Source organism: Lycium barbarum, chromosome 12 (genome assembly GCF_019175385.1).
Source record: "Lycium barbarum isolate Lr01 chromosome 12, ASM1917538v2, whole genome shotgun sequence".
Classification (NCBI taxonomy): domain Eukaryota; kingdom Viridiplantae; phylum Streptophyta; class Magnoliopsida; order Solanales; family Solanaceae; genus Lycium; species Lycium barbarum.
Genome location: NC_083348.1, coordinates 63,033,514 through 63,055,469, shown reverse-complemented (window position 1 = coordinate 63,055,469; position 21,956 = coordinate 63,033,514). Strand labels below are relative to the sequence as shown.

The 21,956-nt window shown below is 39.7% G+C and overlaps 1 pseudogene; it reads right to left on the bottom strand.

Annotated features, from left to right (window-relative positions):
* Positions 1-8,298: 8,298 nt before the first annotated feature.
* LOC132624328 (uncharacterized) lies at positions 8,299-20,805 on the bottom strand (annotated as a pseudogene).
* Positions 20,806-21,956: the final 1,151 nt, after the last annotated feature.

Here is a 21,956-nt window from a genome sequence, read left to right as displayed (position 1 = left end):
TAATACAGTTAAACTAATTTCATGTTTCAACTAAAGTCAACCATAGTATTGACTACATGTTACATTTGTTTTTTAATTAAATCCAAAGATGCTAATTGTTACTCAATCTTGTATAAAACTTAGATAAATTGCACCAATTTAATGTTTCGATTAAAATTAACCATGGAGCTGCTTGCTTGTTAAATTTATTATTTTTATTTAAATTAATAGAATTAGATCTAAACTTGGTAAATGCTACTCAATTTTATTTAATATTTAACTAATTGAGATAATTCAATGTTTCAATTAAAGTCAACAATATATTAACTACTTGATACACCTATTTTTCTTTTAAAAATAATTAAATTAAATAAAAGTTGCTAACTGTTACTCAATCCTATATAGTCCTTAGCTAAATTGAAGGAATTCAATGTTTCAATTAAAGTCAACCATAGTGTTGACTACTTGTTAAATCTAATAATTTTGTTTAAATTAATCGAATTAGATCTAAATTTGATAATTGCTACTGTGATAATTTAATTATTTGGATCCAAGCGACATTCCCTTTCTTTTAGCTGACTTTCTAAGTCAGAAAAGGTAATGGAATGTAATATTACATTTTATTGATTTTTTTAAGGTGGTCAAAATTGAAACAAAAAATTACGTGGATTGTCCTTCATTTGGGATGGTCTTTAATTTTTGTCCTTCAAATTGGTGGTCTTTAATATTTTTGCCCTTCGCCTAACACCCTGAGGTTTTGGGTTCGAACCCCAACTAAGTAAACCAAAAAAAAAATAAAAAAATATCGCAAGGCAAATGTTTAGGTTTGCAAGGCAGAAGTTGCAAATTCTGCCCTTGCAAATTAGGGGCAGAATTTGCAACTTCTGCCTTGCAAACCCGACTTCTGCCTAGCGATTTTGTTTAATTTTCGCTTGAGCAAGGGTTCGAACCTGGGACCTTGATGTTTTAGGCGAAGGACAAAAGTTAAATACTTTCATTTTGATGGGCAAAGTTTAAAGACCACCCCAAAATAAGGGCGTTACTGCTAATTGCCCAAATTGAAACATGTGATGCAAATAGCTCGACATTACAATTTATGTTTTTCTTGTGTAGTTTTAAATAAATAAAAACAAATTCATTATGTTAAACAATAGTAAACTAACTAAAATAAAGTTATAATGGTTATATTCATATTTTCAAAACAAAATTACTAAGAAACGGAGAAGTTTAATAGGTAAGTTTAGATCTAATTCAATCAATTTAAACGAAAATAGTGTATTTAACAGGTAGTCAACTTTATGATTGACTTTAAATGAGACATTAAATTGTCTCAATTTAGCTAAGTGAACACTAATTAGTTATAATAGAGAAGCAATTAGTAAGTTTAAATCTAATTCAGTCAATATAAACGAAAATAGTGAATTAAACTTGAATTGATTCAATTAATTAAATATTAAATAGTATTGAGAAGCAGTTAGCAAATTTAGATCTAATTCAATCAGTTTACCTAAGTATTAGTTAAGATTTAGTAAAAGGCCTGCTAAGTGCTGATTCAATTTCATCAAATTTTTATATAAATATGTGAATGTAACTATGGTAACACTATTTTGCATTGAATTTCCTATTAAATATTGAAAAGTCATTTGTTCTACAATTTTGCTCTATTCAAAAGATAATACTTTACTAAATTGAAGGAATTAGATTTAAACTTGTTAATTTAACATGTTTTGATTCCATTGAATTCATTTTTTTAAATAATGGATTTAACAAGTAATCAACATTATGGTTGACTTATTTCTACAAAATCTGGTCATTTTTGCAATTTCTGTGCAAAATTATGAAAAACAGCAAATCAATGGCTATTTATGCAAAAAAACTGCACTTTTATCATCTTCTTCATCACCTTCATATTGTTCTTCAAAATTGCTTCAGAGTTTTTGGGTCATAGATTCTTCAAATCAAGTCAAATCAACCCAAGCTTGAAACAAAGCTCCTCTATACCAACTAGAACAATCCCCACTCATCAATTTTGTCAAACAAATAAGAAATCAATTAAATCCATTTGTTAGTTTTTAAGCTTTTCCAAGAAGACATATGAAGATCTTCAAGAACACCATGAACTTGAAATTTGTAATTTCTTCAAATTAAGTCCGATTACTCCAAAATTTAGATCTAGCTCTTCCTCAACATAGAGAGCAAAACTCAATACAAATTAAAATCAATCAACCCTCAAATCAACAAACCCAGCAATGATGAACTCTTCAAATCAACTTGAAATTCTTCCAAACTTCGGATTCTTTACCTCTTTCACTAGAAAAACAAAGACCAACAGATTTGAGCCTTGAATTTTGACCTAATGTTCGAAACCCATCAACTTGTTTTCAAGCTTTGAAGGTCAATAATGGTGAAACTATCTAAAACTCCTCCAAATGACTTGAAACTTTAGATCTAGGTAGATTTTACCTCTAGGAACTCAAATCTACACTCAAATTCACACAAATCAAACAACAACACCAATTTTCGGTTTTTTTTTTTTTGAGATTTTTGTTTGTTGAGATTTTCAAAATATGAACAACCTAGGATTAAAAATTGTAGAAACAATCCAGTAGCCTAACGCTATGAGGTAACTCTTCTCCCCATTATTTTACATTAATGATTGGAAATTGTAAGCTCATTTATAATAAGGTTATAACTTATTATAGTTTATAGTTACTTCAATACTAACAGTGACTTAATACATTATGTTAAAAAATAATGATTTGACACTGCATTAACAAGAAATAGCAATATGGAGTTCAACAAAAAAATTATACTGTATGTATATAGCCAATATGTAAACAACAGAAATTAATCATTCATTCAAATTATTCCACTCTTCAATATATAACATCCAAGTGAAACCAAATACCGTATGTATACAACCAATATATGACACTCTATTTACAGGAAAAGTAAAAACACTATCAGATTCCAAAAAAAAAAAAAAAATGTCACGACCAAATTCGCGAGTCGTGTTGGCACCTACACTATCCCTCCGAGTAGGTGAACCATATTACTAATAACAAGTTAAATAAGCAGAAAATTAAATAAGAAGAAGTTATCAAGTTTTAAATACTTATCATAACTAGAAATGTCACGACAACCCCAAAATCTGGTCAAAGGGTACAAGCGCGCTAAACATAGTCTAAAATAAAAGTCTGAAAATACCCGAAGGCTACATACTGTCTGTCGAATTAAAAAAAAAACAGAATTAAATAAGAAGGTCATTCAGGGGCCACGGATGACCAAGTAGCTCACCCTGAATGAGGAAAGATGTCACCCTCGCGTATTAGCCACGGGGCATAGAACTGGAGCCTAGATCGTACTCTGCACTCAACAAAAGTGCAGCAAGAGTAGTATTAGTACAACACTAGTACCGGTATCATAGGCCGACAATGATTAGATAACGCATGACGAAGTGGAAACTAACAAGTAGCACATAAAGCAAACAGGTATGGTCACGTATCAATATACAAGTAAAGTGTAAAGGAATCATGAAATCAACCAAAACAGATATGGTTCACCAAATGACCAGTCAAATATATGAGTGGATGAATGCAATGCAATGCAACAGTCTTCTCTCTCACTTCACTCTCGTACACACATGCTAAGGGCAGTGCCTCAAAGCCATGACCCATGAGGTACCTGTGAAGTCCATGTACCACTCGTGCTCTCCGGCAGAAACCTCGGAGGCTATCAATCACTCTCAATCTTCGGCAAAGACCTCGGAGTCTCTCTGACACTCTCAATCTCCGGCAAAGACCTCAGAGTATCTCTGTCACTCTCAATCTCCGGCAAAGATCTCGGAGTCTCTCAATCACTCACCTAACCAATCATCACAACAATAATATGGAAAACATGTCATGCATGATATCAGTCTCAACAATATTACCACTATAAAATCAACAAGGACAAGTCATATTATTATCCACTATTCAATTATCAATATACCATTCCTTTTCATGTGATGAGTGAGCTAGTATGTGACGGAAATACAAACAGGTGATAATCACCGAAAATAACACATTTGGCGACAAGCCAACAGCTGACAGAACCAACCTAATTACAATTCACCTCCACTTCATGCCCGAAGGCCTAAAATACTATCCTCGTCAATTTCTACAACTACATACGATTCTCTAATCAGAGTCTAACTAAAGTAGACCGTAACCTACCTCGAAGGCCAAACGGGTGTGGCGAACGATCAAACCAACGCCTTCCCTTTGTGGAGAGCCTCGGAACGATCAAAGTCTATCAAATATGCGATTTACATTAGAATACGAATCTAAGGACACCCATATTACCATACTTATATTCAAAACCCAAAAATGACCTTAAAAATTGACCATGGGCCCACAAGGGCAAAATTGAAATTTTATTAGAAAATCATATCACCCATAACCTAAGGGTCATATATCCAGAAAATTAGTCAATTTCATCCATAAATGAACTCTCAAATCATTAATTCTCATCTCTAAGACTAGGGCTCAAAAACTTCAATTATCCCAAAATCTTAATTGTCATGAATTTGAAGGTGTACATATAATGGACTTCATACAAGTAAACACATGCTGAAGACTACAATGATCTGTGAAGACCTCACAATGGACTCCATACAAGTAATGCCTCCAAATCTTCAAAGCAAAGACCACCGCTGCCAACTCTAAGTCATGAGTGAGGTAGTTCTTCTCATGAACTTTCAACTGCCTCGAAGCATACGCAACCACCTTACCCTATTCCATTAATACACAACCCAAGCCAGTACGTGAAACATCACAATAAACAGTGAAGTACTTTCCCTCCGCCGGTAAATAGGGCTGGGCATAAATACCGAAAATTGAAAAATCGAACCGAACCGAATTTGGTTCAGTGTTTGGTGTCCACCGTAAAAAAATTAAAACCAAAATAGCCGAACCAAAGTTTGATAAAACCGAACCGAAAAACCGAACGCGCACCGAAATTTAATACATTACCAAAAAAAATTAAAATAGTCCAGGCTCATTAAGTTTAAAGTTAAAAAAACTCAATTGTAATAAGTCCTCTTTTGCATTTGTATCCCTAATTTTCCACTTCAATTGAGAAAATCAAATATCCGTAACAAAGAAAGGTAACTAGGATGTGTCTTTAGGATTAATGTATGTCCTTTATGTATTTTCTTAATTATTCTTATGGTATGTATATAACACCTAGTAATCCTATATCATGATTATAGTTTTCTGTTCTTGTGTATCCTGTTTGTTTGATTTTGATTTCAATTTATCAGTTTTATGTTTTATTGCTTTTAAGAATATGAATTAGTGTTAATGGAATCTCTTCTAATATTATATCAAAAAAACCGAATTGAAAAAATCGAAACCGAACCGAACCGAACTAGTTTGGTTCGGTGTCCACCTTCAAAAAATCGAACCCGAAATAGCCAAACCGAAGTTTGATAAAATCGAACGCCCACCCCTACCGGTAAAGCTAAAATCGGGGCTGAAGTCAATAAAGCCTTGAGCTTTTGAAAGCTCTCCTCACACTCATCGGACCATTGGAAAGGCACATTCTTCTGAGTCAACCTAGTCAAATGGGAAGGAATAGATGAAAATCCCTTCACAAATCGGCGATAATAACTCGCAAGGCCTACGAAGCTCCGAATCTCGGTCACCGAAGTGGGCCTGTCCCAATCTCTAACCGCCTTGATCTTCTTGGAATCAACCATAATCCCATACTTGGACACAACATGTCCCAAAAATGCTTCGGAACTGAGCCAGAACTCACACTTGGAAAACTTGGCATACAATTTCTTCTCCTCCAACAGGCCAAGTACAATCCTCAGATGCTTCTCATGATGTTCCTTACTCCGAGAGTACACCAGGATGTCATCAATAAACACGATCACAAACGAATCCAAGTAAGGCTTGAAGACCCCATTCATCAAATCCATGAAAGTTACGGGGGCATTAGTAAGCCCGAAAGACATCACCAAGAACTCATAATGACCATAACGGGTCCTGAAAGCGGTCTTCGAAATATCCTCCGCTCGAATGTTCAACTGATGATAGCATGACTTCAAATCAATCTTAGAAAATATTGATGCACCCTGAAGCTGGTCAAATAAGTCATCAATGCGGGGTATTGGATACTTATTTCTGATTGTAACCTTGTTCAATTACAGGTAATCGATACACATCCGCATGGTACCATCTTTCTTCTTCACGAATAGAACGGGAGCACCCCAAGGAGAAACACTGGGTTTAATAAATCTTTTGCTCAACAAGTCTTGCAACTGCTCATTCAACTCTCTCAACTCTGCTGGAGCCATCCGATAAGGTAGAATAGAAACAGGTCGGGTGCCTAGCTCCAAGTCAATGCAAAAGTCAATATCTTGATCAGGCAGCATACCAGGAAAATCTGTGGGGAAAACCTCTGAGAACTCACAAACAACTGGCATCGACTCAAGGGAAGGAGTATCCACACTAGCATCCCGAATATGAGCCAAATATGCTAAACATTCCTTATCCACTAACTTCTTTGCCCGAAGAAATGATATGATCTTCTTAGGTGATGGACTAGGAGTACCCTTCCACTCTAACCTCTAACCGTGGAATACCTGGCATGGCCAACTTGACTGTCTTAGCATGACAGTCTAAAATAGCATGATAGGGAGATAACCAGTCCATGCCCAAAATAATATCAAAGTCCACCATATCCAAAATAACCAAGTCTACCCAAGTGTCGTACCCCATAAACGTGACCATACAAGACCTATAGACCCAATCTACTGTCACAGAATCTCCGACAAGAGTAGAGACACGAATAGGTACATCAAGCATATCACAAAGCATATCCAGACTCGTAGAGAAGTAAGTGGACACATAAAAGAAAGTATAACCCAGATCAAATAAGACAGAAGGCGATCGGTGACAAATCGAAATAATACTTGTGATAATCGCATCAGAAGCCTCGGCCTCTGGTCTACCCGGAAAAGCATAAAAATGGGCACGTCCACCCTCGAACTGTGTGCCTCCACGACCACCACGGCCTGCCTGAGATCCTCTTCTCACTGACTGAGCGTTTTTCCTACCAGACTGATGATCACCTCTGCTAGGCTGATGGCCACCCCTGCCAGACTGCGAACCCCCTCTACTAGAATATCCTTCTCCTCTAGATGGCGGTGCTGGAGGCCTAGATGTCTGAACTCTGAAGCCCTGCTTGGGTCTACGACACTCTCTCGCGTAATGCCCTGTCTTACTACACTCAAAGCATGCCCCTCTGGCCATAGGCAGCTGAACTGTCATAGAAGAACCAGAACACCTTCCGCGGTCTGAAGGTCGAGAGTAAAAACCTCGAGAAGTTTGCTCAGAACTGTGCCCGCTATAACCTGAAGAACCACCTACTAAAGCCTGTAGTGATGACTGGATGGAGAGGCTGTAGGGATGATGACGACCCCTATCATGGTGTCCCCCACCTCTAATAGGAACTCTGAAACTGTCAAATCGCGAGCTTTCTTCTCACCACCCCCACTATGTGCCCGACCCATCTCTGACTCGACCATCCTGGTATGCTCTACTACTCACTGAAATGAGGCCCCAGAAGCCTCCAACTGTAAGGTCGCCAGCCGAAGCTGAAGGTCCAAACCCTTCACAAATCTCATCACTCTCTCAGCCTCTGTGGGAAGTAATATCGTCGCGTAATGGGACAAAGCGAGGAATCTGATCTCATACTCCACAACCGACCTACCTCGTTGATCCAATGTTGAAAACTCATCCTTCCTGTTATCTCTCAGAGTACGAGGGACATACTTCTCCAAGAACACCTGGTAGAACTGGGTCCAGGTTAAAGGTTGCGACCTAGCTGGTCGACACTCCATGTACGATCTCCACCACTGCTTGGCAACCCCAACTAACTGGAAAGAAACGTAATCGACCCCGTGAGACTCCACTATACCCAACTTATGAAGCATCTCATGCCAGCTAACAATAAACTCATACGCATCCTCTCTGGGAGTACCATAGAACCAATGAGGGGACATTTTGGTGAACCCTAGAACAATTTCTGCTCCTCACTGGTCAACACTGGCCCATCCATAAGCCTTAGAGAAAAATCAGGTGCTCGAGTAGCATCAATACGGGGAGCCACTGCTGCCGCCGACAATACTCTCGATGTGTGAAATCCTGGAGCAGCCCTATTATCGGGAGTCTAACCTCCCACTCTAGTCTGCGAGCCATCTGGAGTAATTGGAATCATGCCCGCCTGAGTCAAACTGTCAAAATACCCCAACACTCGAAAAACAGCCCCCTAAAAATCAGGAGTAGCAGCGACCCCAGGCCGTGCCTCAGCAGCCCCAATATTCTCCTCTGGAATGTCCTTAAGCTCCGGAGTCAACTCTCTGTTAGGGTCCTGAACAGGTGCTGGTGCTTGGTCCCTATCTGGAATAGCTACAAGGCCTCTGCCCCTTCCACGTCCCCTGCCACATCTCCTGCCTCTCCCACGGACAGCTGCTCGGGCAACGAGTAGGGATGCGGGTGCGGGTGCAGGTGCAGGATCCTGGCCTCCAATAGCGGTCGATCGCGTCCTCACCATTTGTGAGAGAACATAGAAATGAGGTTAAGATACCAATCTGAATAATCTCGCATGAAAAGAATGAACCAGATACCGATCGGATTGAACTAGCACGAAAAGGGAGAAAGGAGTAGAGTGTTTCCTAAATGTCCTATAGCCTCTCGAGGATGGGTACAGACGTCTACATACCAATCCGTAAGACTTTACTAGACATTGCTCTTATAATCATTAGACCAATTAACTTAGAAGCCCTGATACCAATTTGTCATGACCCAATTCGCGAGTCGTGTTGACACCTACACTATCCCTCCGAGTAGGCGAACCACATTACTAATAACAAGTTAAATAAGCAGAAAATTAAATAAGAAGAAGTTATCAAGTTTTAAATACTTATCTTAACTAGAAATGTCACGACAACCCCAAAATCTGGTCAAAGGGTACATGCGCGCTAAACATAGTCTGGAATAAAAATCTGAAAATACCCGAAGGCTACATATTGTCTGTCGAATAAAAAAAACAAAATTAAATAAGAAGGTCATTCAGGGGCCACAAATGACCAAGTAGCTCACCCTGAATGACCGAAAGATGTCACCCTCGCGTATCAGCCATGGGGCATAGAACTGGAGCCTAGATCGTACTGTGCACTCAACAAAAGTGCAACAAGAGTAGTATTAGTACAACACTAGTATCGGTAAGCATTATAGGCCGATAATGATTAGATAACGCATGACGAAGTGGAAACTAACAAGTAGCACATAAAGCAAACAGGTAAGGTCACGTATCATATATAAGTAAAGTGTAAAGGAATCATGAAATCAACTAAGATAGATATAGTTCACCAAATTACTAGTCAAATATATGAGTGGATAGATGAATGCAATGCAATGCAATGCAACAGTCTTCTCTCTCACTCCACTCTTGTACACATATGCTAAGGGCAGTGCCTCAAAGCCATGACCCATTGGGGACCGGCGAAGTCCATGTACCACTCGTGCTCTCCGGCAGAAACCTTGAAGGCTATTAATCACTCTCAATCTCCGGCAATGACCTCGGAGTCTCTCTGACGCTCTCAATATCCGGCAAAGACCTCGGAGTCTCTCTGTCACTCTCAATCTCTGGCAAAGATCTCGGAGTCTCTCAATTACTCACCTCACCCAATCATCACAGCAATAATATAGAAATCATGTCATGCATGATATCAATCTCAACAATATTACTAGTATAAAATCAACAAGTACAAGTCATATTACTGTCCACCTACCTCGAAGGCCGAGCGGGTGCGGCGAACGATCGACCCAATGCCTTCCCTTTGCGGAGAGCCTCGGAATAATCAAAGTCTATCAAATATGCAATTCACATTAGAATATGAATCTAAGGACACCCATATTGCCATACTTATATTAGAAACCCAAAAACGACCTTAAAAATTGACCATGGGCCTACAAGGGAAAAACTGAAATTTTATTAGAAAATCATATCACCAATAACCTAAGGGTCATATATTCAAAAAATTAGTCAATTTCATCCATAACTGAACTCTCAAATCATTAATTCTCATCTCTTAAGACTAGGGCTCAAAACTTCAATTATCCCAAAATCTTAATTGTCATGAATTTGAAGGTGTACATATAATCCAATACCAAAATATTCAATTACATTGACCCAACATATAAAGATTGAAGCTGTAACATAATAAACATAATAAAATTCCTAAAGTAGGAGGAAAATTTGAAACAGTGACTTTTAAATAAGAAAAAAAAAACGTACAGGACCATTTACACAACATCACTTTTATCATTGTTTCCTAAAATGATTTGGTCATCATTACTTCATTTTTAGCCCCCAACCATTATGTCACTCAATTTAAGAACTAACAAATGGGCTCCAATATTTCTGCTTCTAACTTGTTCGTTTCCATCTCTTTTGCTGGCTAAAACATCATTTCTTTGTGATATACAAAGCTAATAAAATTCTTTTATACTTTCACAACTTCTGCCAAATAAAAATACTCTTTTTTCGTTGCTATAGTGGTCCAATAATCCTAATAATTATATATCTATACCATGTGCATCACGGGGCGACAGAAAATACACTTTTAGAAGAAACACTATATAACCTGAAATCTAAAAGTCATCTTTCAAGGAAAGTGATGTTAGGAAGTTCATACCTGAGACCAAAAGTACCAATGTAAATGAAAATGGAAAACTAGTTGCAACTCTTAAACTCTGTTCCCACTATTCTTTTTCAAGCCGCCACATGAATGTTTAGGGAGTGTATTTGGTTTGAGTGAATGAAAGAATGGTGCCCTTTGAGTCTATTTATGTGCTGAGTTCTTTTCCTTGAGAATGGGAATTTGCTTGGGGCCCACTAAACATTCACCTAGTCTAAAGTAAAAGTCCACACCTAATTATTAGGAAAAGTGGGGTAATGCCCAATGTAAAGTTACTGCTAGTTAGTGTACACAAACAACAAATCCCAAATTTACCTCTATTTTCGTATAGAGTGCAAATCATCATAACTGACCCTTATAAATGGGCAGCTAAATTTCGCTCAAGACTCACATGCCACCTTGTGTACTTATAAAAAATTTATCACTCCGTCAAATACTTTATTTACCAACTTATACCTTGTATGGGTACAAATAATATTCCTTTGAATAAACTATTCATACTCATTAATAAATATATTTCAAAAAGTATCCGCCAATTAAATTACTGTGCCACCGATTCCCGCAAGTCAAGAATACCTTCTAATACTACGAAAAGGGTATTTTAGCGAAAAAGAGCCTAAAAGTGCTAAACGACCAAACAGGTCGTTACAAAAACACTTTAGGCCAAATATCCATGTATATAACCAATATATAACACTCTATTTACAAGAAAAATAAAAACTCTTTCAAGTAATTCAATCAGTTTAGCTAAGTATTAGTTAAGATTTAGTAAAAGATCCGCTAAGTGTTGATTCAATTGGATCAAATTCTTATATAAATATGTGAATGTAACTATAGTAACAATATTTTGCATTGAATTTCCTATTGAATATTGAAAAGCCTTTTTTTTTTTTTTTTTTTACCATTTTGCTCTATTAATACTTAGCTAAATTGTAGGAAATAGATTTAGACTTTTTAAAATAACACGTTTTGATTCCATTAAATTCATTTTGTCTAAAATATTTGATTTAACAAGTAGTCAACACTATGGTTGACTTTGATTGAAACGAACCAATAATTTACATTGAATTTCCTATAAAATATTGAAAAGTCATTCATTTTACCAATTTTTTCGATATACCCAAAAAATTACGTTGTAAAGATACCAATGGAATGGGTCTTTGTGTATTGTTTATCACATATTTATATGGTATGAATTGGAGTATTATATTTTAGTGAACAAATTTTATTTTGTGGATTGTGAGTTGTGAACATAAAGATGCATGGGCATTGGGCTGCTCAAAGAAGTTGGACCCAAACAACTGTAACCCATATATTCAGTAGAAGAGGAGAAATGCAGCCCAATATCAAAGTAAAAGAAAAATTTTAAAAAAAAATTTCACTGTATGCGCGCACCTAGACTCGAACCTGGGACCTAAGAGTTTCAAACGGACCTTGATCAATTTTTCTACAATAACATTCGTCATTTCTTGGAACGAATATTTATTTAGCTGCCTTTTTTAATAGAGCAAAATGGTAAAATAAATGACTTTTCAATATTTAATAGGAAATTCAATGTAAAATATAGGTTTGTTGCACTCTAATAATCAAATTGAAATGTAAATAATGATACTCATGTTTTGTGTGGGTTTTTTACGTTACGAACTTGTGTACATGACGATTGTTAGCGATTCTTGTCATTGTTTTACATTACCGATCGGTAATTGTGAGCTCATTTATAATAAAGTTATATAACTCGCTATAGTTCATAGTTGCTTCAACACTAAAAGTGACTTGATTCATTATGTTAATACATAATGAGTTGACACTGCATTCAAAGTATTAGATACATTGACGTGTTGTCTTCAAACAAATGAGTATGTGACATGACACTTTGTTCTAAATCTTAGTGTTTTCTCAATCAAATAGCAAAACTATAGGTTTCTTGCACTCTCATGATCAAATTGGCATCAATTCATGATATTCATGCTTTGTTTGGGTTTTTTACGTTATGAACTTGTGTACACGACGATCATTAACGGTTCTCATCGTTGATTTACATTACCGATCGGTAATTGTGAGCTCATTTATAACAAGGTTATAACTCATTATAGTTCATAGTTGCTTCAACACCAAAAGTGACTTGATGCATTATGTTAAGAGATAATGAGTTGCCACTGCATTCAAAGTATTAGATACGTTAATGTGTTGTCTTCAAACAAAAGAGTATGTGATATGACATTTCGTTCAAATGCTTAGTGTTTTCTCAATCAAATAGCAATACTAAGTGAGTTTTGGTGTTCAAAAGGATTAAGGTACATTGATACTTGATTTTTTTGAGTTTGGTGATCACATAAGTGAAAGAAGAAATGAAAAAAAAATGTTTTAGACTAAATACGCGCGCACCTAGACTTGAACTCGGGACTTAATGTCACGACCCAATTCGCGAGTCGTGGTGGCACCTACATATCCCTCCGAGTAGGCGAACCACTTTACTAATAACAAGTTAATTAAGCGGAAAATTAAATAAAAATAAGTTATCAAGTCTTAAATACTTATCATAACTAGAAATGTCACGACAACCCCAAAATTTGATCAAAGGGTACAAGAGCGCTAACATAGTACGGAATATAAGTCTGAAAATACCTGAAGGCTACATATTGTCTGTCGAATACAAAAACAGAAATAGATAGAGGAGGTCCTTCAGGGGCCACGGATGACCAAGTAGCTCACCCTGAATAACTGAAAGATGTCACCCTCGCGTATCAGCCACGGGGTGTAGAACTGGAACCTGGGTCGTACTCTGCACTCAACAAAAGTGCAGCAAGAGTAGTATCAGTACAACACTTGTACCGGTAAGCATCATAGGCAGACAATGATTAGATAACGCATGAAGAAGTTCAAACCAACAAGTAGCACATAGAGCAAACAGGTATGGTCACGTATCATATACAAGTAATGTGTAAAGGAATCATGAAATCAACCAAGACAGATATAATTCACCAAATGATCAATCAAATATATGAGTGGATGAATGCAATGCAACGCAATAGTCACCTCTCTCACTCCACTCTCGTACACACATGCTAAGGACAGTGCCTCAAAGCTATGACCCATAGGGGACTCGCGAAGTCCATGTACCACTCGTGCTCTCCGGCAGAAACCTCGGAGGCTATTAACCACTCTCAATCTCCGGCAATGACCTCGGAGTCTCTCTGTCACTCTCCATCTCCGGCAAAAACCTCGGAGTCTCTCAATCACTCACCTCACCAATCATCACAACAATAATATGGAAAGTATGCCATGCATGATATCAGTCTCAACAATATCACCAATATAAATCAACAAGTACAAGTCATATTACTGTCCACTGTCCAATTATCAATATTACCATTCATTTTCATGTGATGAGTGAACTAGTATGTGACGGAGATACTAACAAGTGATAATCACGGAAATAACACATTTGGCGACAAGCCCACATAACAGCTGACAAAACCAACCTAATTGGAATTCACCTCCACTTCATGCCCGAAGGCCTATCATGCTATCCTTGTCACTTTCTACAACTACATACGATTCTCTAATCAGAGTCTAACTAAAGTAGACCGTAACCTACCTCAATGCCGAGCGGATGCCACGAACAATCAAGCTAATGCCTTTCCTTTGCGTGGAGCCTCTGAACGATTAAAATCTATAAAATATGTGATCTACGTTAGAATACGAATCTAAGGACACCCATATTTCTATATTTATATTCGAAGCCCAAAAACACACCCGAAAAGTGACCTTGGGCTCACAGAGGCAAAATTGGAATTTTGTTGAAAAAATAATTTCACCCATAATCCAAGGGTCATATGTTTTAAAGAAATATCAATTTCGTCCATAAATGGACTCTCAAATCATTAATTCTCATTTCTTAGAGCTATGACTCGAAACCTTTAATTACCCCAAAATCTTAACTTCGGACAAAAATCTAACTTTCCATAATTCAAAGACCATGAATTTGAAGGTGTTCATATAATCCAATACAACTAACATTCAATTTCATAGACCTAATATATAAAGATTGAAATTGGAACATGATAAACATAAAAAGAAATTCAAAACTAGAAGCAAAATTCGGACAGTGACGTTCAATCAAAATAAAAACGTACAGGGTCGTTTAACCCTACATCAATTCTGTCATTACTGCCCAACAATGATTGGTTAATCATTAGTCCTCAATCATTTTGTTATCATTATCTTTTCATCATAACTTAACCATGATGGTAAATAAGAACACCTATTAAGGAATATGTAAGCGTTCCTACAGCACACGTAATTAACAATGAAAATTTCCAAGGCTTAATACTTATACTAATCATTATGTGAATCCTCACTTTAATTCCAAAGGTCCAATAGTTAGCATTCATAATTACCTTCCAATCATTCTTCATCTTATTACTCACTCATTGTCTACATACATTGTTATAACTTCACACCAAAATCTCTATAATGAAGATTAGAATTAATACCTAATGCCTGTTGAACCTTGATAATTCGATATCTTCCTAGCTTCTTATGTTGCCACTGAAACCCGAAATTCCCAGCACGTGTTCCTTCTCTCAATCACCTAATGTTTTGTGAACTAGAAGAAATCCCTAGGGCAACTTATATGTAGGAGATATAAGGTGGGCTTGGCCCAATAGCTTATCGCAATATTGACCCATTTCACTAATTCACTTAACTGCTTTGCATACTATAAAATATAGTCATTCTGTCAAATACTTTATTTACCAACTTGTATCTTATATAGGTGTAAATAAAATTCCTTTGAATAAACTATTCACACATAGTAAATAGATAAATTATAAAATTTACCCGTCAATTATATAACCGTACCACATATTCCCGCAAGTCAAGAATATCTTTTAAAACTACGAAAAGGGTATCTTAGCAAAAACGAGTTCAATATGCTGAATGACCAAACGGGTCGTTACATCAGATACCAATCAAACAATCGCTCGTCCTCGAGCGATAAGAGTAAAGGTGGAAAACAAGGAGGTACCTGAACTGTCGAACAACTGAGGATATCTACTCTGCATATCCGCCTCGGTCTCCCAAGTGGCTTCCTCAACCGGACGGTGCTTCCATTGTACCTTAACTGATGCAATATCCTTGGACCTCAGCTTTCTCACTTGCCTTTCCAAGATTGCTACTGGCTCTTCCTCAAAGGACAAATTCTGGTCAAATAATACCGAATCCCACTGAATGATATAAGACCCATCTGAATGGTACTTCTTCAGCATGGAAACATGGAATACCGGATGAACACCTGCCAAACTTGGTGGCAAAGCTAACTCATATGCCACCTCACCAACACGACGAAGAATCTCAAAAGGGCCAATAAACCTAGGGCTCAACTTGCCCTTCTTCCCAAATCGCATCACACCTTTCATGGGTGAAACCTTCAATAGGACCTGCTCACCAACCATGAACTCCATATCATGAACCTTCCGGTCAGCATACTCCTTCTGCCTACTCTGAGCTGCCAGAAGCTTTTCCAGAATAAGCTTCACCTTATCCAAAGACTCCCTCAGCAAATCTGTACCCCAAGATCGAACCTCAAAAGCATTAAACCACCCAATAGGAGAACGACACCTCCTACCATATAAAGTCTCGAATGGCGCCATATCAATACTGGAATGGTAGCTATTGTTGTATGCGAACTCTGCTAAGGGTAAGAATTTGTCCCAATGACCACCAAAATCAATAACACAAGCCCTCAACATATCCTCAAGCACTTGAATAGTCCTCTCGGATTGACCGTCTGTCTGCGGGTGGAACGCGGTACTAAGATCTAACTAAGTTCCCAATTCCTTCTGCAAGGTCCTCCAGAAATGGGAAGTAAACTGAGTGCCTCTGTCGGAAATGATGGAAATAGGAACCCCATGCAATCGCACTATCTCTCGAATGTAGATCCTGGCCAACTTCTCCGCGTTATAAGTAGTCTGAACCGGAATGAAGTGTGCAGATTTAGTCAACCTATCCACAATAACCCAAATCGAATCAAACTTGCCCAAAGTCTTCGGAAGACCAACCACGAAATCCATAGCAATCCTTTCCCATTTCCATTCCGGAATGGGCATCCTCTGAAGCACACCACCTGGTCTCTGGTGCTCATACTTAACCTGCTGGCAATTCGAACACTGAGCAACAAACTCCACAATGTCTCTCTTCATTCTACCCCACCAATAGTGTTGCCTCAAGTCACGATACATCTTTGTTGCTCCTGGGTGAATGGAGTATCTGGAACTATGAGCCTCTTTCAAGATCAACGGAATCAAATCATCAACTCTAGGAACGCAAATGCGCCCCTTAATCCTCAAAACACCCTCATCATCAAGAATAGCCTCTTTGGCTTCTCCACTTAGCACTTTATCCCGAATCTTGCACAATTTCACATCCTTAAACTGATGGGCCCTAATCTGCTCTAAAAGAGACGACTTCGCCTCCACACAAGCTAGAACCTTACCAGGTTCTGAAATATCGAGTCTCACCATACTATTAGCCAAACACTGCACCTCCATGGCTAAAGGACGCTTTCCCACAATCAAACGCGCCAAGCTACCCAAACTCACTGCCTTTCGGCTCAACGCATCAGCTACCACATTTGCCTTTCCCGGATGATAAAGAATGGTGATATCATAGTCCTTAAGTAACTCCATCCATCTACGCTGCCTCGAATTCAGGTCCCGCTGATTAAAAACATGTTGAAGACTACGATGATCCGTGAACACCTCACAATGGACTCCATATAAGTAATGTCTCCAAATCTTCAAAGCGAAGACTACTGCAGCCAACTCTAAGTCATGAGTGGGGTAGTTTTTCTCGCGAACCTTCAACTGTCTCGAAGCATACGCGATCACCCTACCCTCTTGCATCAGCACACAACCCAAGCTAATCCGAGAAACATCACAATAAACAGTAAAGTCCTTTCCCTCCACAGGTAAAGCCAAAATCGGGGCTGAAGTCAATAAAGCCTTGAGCTTTTGAAAGGTCTCCTCACACTCATCGGACCACTGGAAAGGCACATTCTTTTGAGTCAACCTAGTCAAATGGGAAGCAATAGATGAAAACCCCTTCACAAATCGAGGATAATAACTCGCAAGGCCCACGAAGCTCCGAATCTCAGTCACCGAAGTAGGCCTGGCCCAATCTCTAACCGCCTCGATCTTTTTGGGATCAACCATAATCCCATCCTTGGACACGATATGTCCCAAAAATGCTACGGAACTGAGCCAGAACTCACACTTTGAAAACTTGGCATACAATTTCTTCTCCTTCAACAGGCCAAGCACGATCCTCAGATGCTTCTCATGATCTTCCTTACTCCGAGAGTACACCAGGATGTCATCAATAAACACGATCACAAATGAATCCAAGTAAGTCTTGAAGATCCCATTCATCAAATCCATGAATGCTGCAGGGGCATTAGTAAGCCCGAAAGACATCACCAAGAACTCATAATGACCATATCGGGTCCTGAAAGCGGTCTTCGGAATATCCTCCGCTCGAATCTTCAACTGATGATAGCCTGACCTCAAATCAATCTTAGAAAAGATCGACGCACCCTGAAGCTGGTCAAATAAGTCATCAATGCGAGGTATGGGATACTTATTTCTGATTGTAACCTTGTTTAATTGCCGATAATCGATACACATCCGCATGGTACCATCTTTCTTCTTCACGAACAGAACGGGGGCACCCCAAGGAGAAATACTGGGTCTAATAAATCCTTTGCTCAACAAGTCTTGCAACTGCTCCTTTAACTCTCTCAACTCTGTCGGAGCCATCCGATAGGGTGGAATAGAAATAGGTCGGGTGCCTGGCTCCAAGTCAATGCAAAAGTCAATATCTCGATCAGGCGGCATACCAGGCAAATTTGTAGGGAAAACCTCTGAGAACTCACAAAGAACTGGCACTGACTCTAGGGAAGGAGTATCCACACTAGTATCCCGAATATGAGCCAAATATGCTAAACATCCCTTATCCACTAACTTCTTTGCCCGAAGAAATGATATGATCTTCTTAGGTGCCAGACTAAGAGTACCCTTCCACTCTAACCGCGGAATACCTGGCATGGCCAACGTGACTGTCTTGGCGTGACAGTCTAAAATAGCATGATAGGGAGATAACCAGTCCATGCCCAAAATAATATCAAAGTCCACCATATCCAAAATAACCAAGTCTACCCAAGTATCATACCCCATAAATGTGACCACACAAGACCTATAGACCCGATCTACTATCACAGAATCTCCGACAGGAGTAGAGACGCGAATAGGTACATCAAGCATATCACAAAGCATATCCAAACCCGTAGAGAAATAAGTGGACACATAAGAGAAAGTAGAACCCGGATCAAATAAGACAGAAGCTGATTGGTGACAAACCGAAATAATACATGTGATAAGCGCATCAGAGGCCTTGGCCTCAGGTCTACCCGGAAAAGCATAGAAATGAGCACGTCCATCTTCGGACTGTGTGCCTCCACGATTACCACGGCCTGCCTGAGATCCTCCTCTCGCTGACTGAGCACTTCCCCTACCCGACTGATGACCACCGCTGCTAGGCTGATGACCACCCCTGCCAGACTGCGAACCCCCTCTACCAGAATAACCTCCTCCTCTAGCTTGCGGTGCTGGAAGCCTAGATGTCTGAACTCTGGAACCCTGCCTGGATCTAGGACACTCTCTCGCGTAATGCCCTGTCCCACCACACTCAAAACATGCTCCTCTAGCTATAGGCTGCTGAACTGTCATAGAAGAACCAGAATACCCTCCGCGGTCTGAAGGTCGAGAGTAAGAACCTCGGGAAGTCTGCTCAGAATTATGCCCGCTATAACCTGAAGAACCACCTGCTAAAGCCTGTAGTGATGACTGGATGGGGCGGCTGTAGGGATGATGACGAACCCTATCATGGCGTCCCCCACTTCTAATAGGACCTCTGAAACTATCAAATCTATGAGTTTTCTTGTCGCCACTCCCACTATGTGCCCGAACCATCTCTGACTCAACCCTCCTGGCATGCTCTACTACTGACTGAAATGAGGCCCTAGAAGCCTCCAACTGTAACGTCGCCAGCCGAAGCGGAAGGTCCAAACCCTTCACAAATATCCTCACTCTCTCAGCTTCTGTGGGAAGTAATGCCGTCACATAACGGGACAAAGCGAGAAATCTGGTCTCATATTCCGCAACCGACCTACCCCGTTGCTCCAATGTAGAAAACTCATCCTTCCTATTGTCTCTCAGAGTACGAGGGACATACTTCTCCAGAAACACCTGGTAGAACTGGGTCCAGGTCAAAGGTGGCAAGCCAACTGGTCGACACTCCATGTACGATCTCCACCACTGCTTGGCATCCCCAACTAACTGGAAAGAAACATAATCGACCCCGTGAGACTCCACTACACCCAACTTATGAAGCATCTCATGGCTGCTAACGATAAACTCATACGCATCCTCCCTGGGAGTACCATAGAACCAAGGAGGAGACATTTTGGTAAACCCTTCCAACAATTTTCGCTCCTCACTGGTCAACACTGGCCCATCCATAGGCCTTAGAGCAAAATCAGGCGCTGGAGTAGTATCAATACGGGGAGCCACTGCTGCTGCCGGCAATACCCTCGATGTCCGAAATCCTGGAGCAACCGTAGTATCGGGAGTATGACCCCCCACTCTAGTCTGCGAGCCATCTGGAGCAACTGGAATCATGCCCGCTTGAGCCAAACTGTCAAAGTACCCCAACACTCGAAACACAGCCTCCCGAAAATCAGGAGTAGCAGCGACCCCAGGTTGTGCCTCAGCAGCCCTAATCTCCTCTTCCGGAATGTCGTCAAGCTCCGGAGTCAACTCTATGTCAGGGTCCTGAGCAGGTGCTGGTGCTTGGTTCCTATCTGGAATAGCTGCACGGCCTCTGCCCCTGCCACGTCCCCTGCCACGTCCCCTACCTCGCCCACGGACAGCTGCTCGGGCCACGGGTATGGATGCGGGTGCAGGTGCAGGTGCAGGCTCCTGGCCTCCATTAGCAGTCGATCGCGTCCTCACCATCTGTGGGAGAACATAGAAATGAGGTTAAGATACCAATCTAAACAATCTCGCACGAAAAGAATGAACCAGATACCAATCGGATTGAACTAGCACGAAAAGAGAAAAAGAAGTGGAGTGTTTCCTAGATGTCATATAGCCTTTCGAGGATGGGTACGGACGTCTACGTACCAATCCGCGAGACTCTACTAGACACTGCTCTTGTACTCATTAGACCAATTAACCTAGAAGCTCTAATACCAACTTTGTCACGACCCAATTCGCGAGTCGTGGTGGCACCTACATATCCCTCCGAGTAGGCGAACCACTTTACTAATAACAAGTTAATTAAGCGGAAAATTAAATAAAAATAAGTTATCAAGTCTTAAATACTTATCATAACTAGAAATGTCACGACAACCCCAAAATCTGATCAAAGGGTACAAGAGCGCTAACATAGTACGGAATATAAGTCTGAAAATACCCGAAGGCTACATATTGTCTGTCGAATACAAAAACAGAAATAGATAGAGGAGGTCCTTCAGGGGCCACGGATGACGAAGTAGCTCACCCTGAATGACTGAAAGATGTCACCCTCGCGTATCAGCCACGGGGTGTAGAACTGGAACCTGGGTCGTACTCTGCACTCAACAAAAGTGCAGCAAGAGTAGTATCAGTACAACACTTGTACCGGTAAGCATCATAGGCCGACAATGATTAGATAATGCATGAAGAAGTTCAAACCAACAAGTAGCACATAGAGCAAACAGGTATGGTCACGTATCATATACAAGTAATGTGTAAAGGAATCATGAAATCAACCAAGACAGATATAATTCACCAAATGATCAATCAAATATATGAGTGGATGAATGCAATGCAACGCAATAGTCACCTCTCTCACTCCACTCTCGTACACACATGCTAAGGACAGTGCCTCAAAGCTATGACCCATAGGGGACTCGCGAAGTCCATGTACCACTCGTGCTCTCCGGCAGAAACCTCGGAGGCTATTAACCACTCTCAATCTCCGGCAATGACCTCGGAGTCTCTCTGTCACTCTCCATCTCCGGCAAAAACCTCGGAGTCTCTCAATCACTCACCTCACCAATCATCACAACAATAATATGGAAAGTATGCCATGCATGATATCAGTCTCAACAATATCACCAATA